The following is a 1,817-nucleotide window of genomic DNA, read 5'->3' as shown; positions in this document are numbered from 1 at the left end:
CAATGAATAGAAAAGAAAAATCCTCACCGTTGGACTAATAAATAACATCATGACAAATGGAGAAGATTAAAGTTGTCAAAGACTTCATTTTGCTTTAATCCACCATCAACACTTATTAAAGCAGCAGTTAAGAAATCAAGTGACCCTTTGCGCTCTCTCTCCCTCTCCCAACATGGTGGCCTCAGCAAAAAAGAAGAATAAGAAGGGAAAGACTATCTCCCTGACAGACTTCCTGGCTGAGGATGGGGGTACTGGAGGAGGAAGCACCTATGTCCCCAAACCAGTCAGCTGGGCTGATGAAACAGACGACCTGGAAGGAGATGTTTCAACCACTTGGCACAGTAATGATGATGAAATGTATAGAGCACCTCCAATTGACCGTTCTATACTGCCCACTGCTCCACGGGCTGCTCAGGAACCCAGTATCAACCGGAGCCATCTCCCCAAATCTCCACCCTACACTGCTTTTCTAGGGAATCTGCCCTATGATGTGACAGAAGACTCCATTAAGGAATTCTTGAGGATTAAATATTAGTGCAGTGCGTTTACCACGTGAACCCAGCAATCCAGATAGATTAAAAGGTTTTGGTTATGCTGAGTTTGAGGACTTGGATTCTCTGCTCAGTACCCTGAGCCTCAATGAAGAGTCTCTAGGTAACAGGAGAATTCGAGTGGATGTTGCTGACCAAGCACAGGATAAAGACAGGGATGATTGTTCTTTTGGCCAAGATAGAAATCGTGATTCTGACGAACAGATACAGATTGGAGGGCCCGTCCTGCCACAGACAGCTTTGATGACTACCCACCTAGACAAGGTGATGATAGCTTTGGAGACAAATATCGAGATCGTTAAGATTCAGACCGGTATCGTGATGGGTACCGTGATGGCCCCCGCCGGGATCTGGATCACTATGGGGGCTGGGATCGATACGATGACCGAGACAGCAGAGACTATGACAGAGGCTATGACTCCAGAGTCGGCAGTGGCAGAAGAGCGTTTGGTAGTGGGTACCGAAGGGATGATGACTACAGAGGAGGTGGGGACCGCTATGAAGACCGATACGACAGACGGGATGATCGGTCATGGGGCTCCAGGGATGATTACTCTAGGGATGACTATAGGCGAGATGACAGAGGTCCCCCCCAAAGACCCAAACTGAATCTAAAGCCTCGGAGTGCTCCTAAGGAAGATGATTCCTCTGCTAGCACCTCCCAGTCCAGTCTAGCGGCTTCTATCTTTGGAGGAACAAGGCCTGTTGACACAGCTGCTAGAGAACGAGAAGTAGAAGAGCGGCTACAGAAGGAACAGGAGAAATTACAACGTCAGCTGGATGAGCCAAAACTAGAACGGCGGCCTCGGGAAAGACACCCAAGATGGCGAAGTGAAGAAACTCAGGAACGGGAAAGGTCGAGGACAGGGAGTGAGTCATCGCAGACTGGGACCTCAGCCACATCTGGCAGAAATACACGAAGGAGAGAGCGCAAAAAGTCTCTGGAAAATGAAACCTCTCAGTAAGGAGGAAGATTGCCACTCTCCAACCTCTAAGCCTCCCAAACCTGACCAGCCTCTGAAGGTAATGCCAGTTCCTCCACCAAAGGAGAACGCTTGGGTGAGGAAGTTCTCATCCTCCTGCTCCATCTCACAGCTCAGACACAGAGCAGCAGTCCCCCACAAGTGTTGGGGGTAAGGTAGCTCCAACTCAAGCATCTGAAGAAGGACCAGCAAGAAAAGATGAAAACAAAGTTGATGGGGTGAGTGTCACAAACGGCCAAAATGGGAACTCCAGCCTTGGTCCAGTAGATGGCGGGAACAAAGA

General features: G+C 49.0%; 1 pseudogene; it reads left to right on the top strand.

Annotated features, from left to right (window-relative positions):
* The first annotated feature begins 172 nt into the window (after positions 1–172).
* Positions 173–1,815, top strand: LOC102820788 (annotated as a pseudogene).
* Positions 1,816–1,817: the final 2 nt, after the last annotated feature.

This window comes from Chrysochloris asiatica, unplaced genomic scaffold, assembly GCF_000296735.1.
Source record: "Chrysochloris asiatica unplaced genomic scaffold, ChrAsi1.0 scaffold00098, whole genome shotgun sequence".
Lineage (NCBI taxonomy): Eukaryota > Metazoa > Chordata > Mammalia > Afrosoricida > Chrysochloridae > Chrysochloris > Chrysochloris asiatica.
The sequence above is the reverse complement of the archived record's forward strand: the minus strand, read 5'-3'. Positions and strand labels throughout refer to the sequence as shown.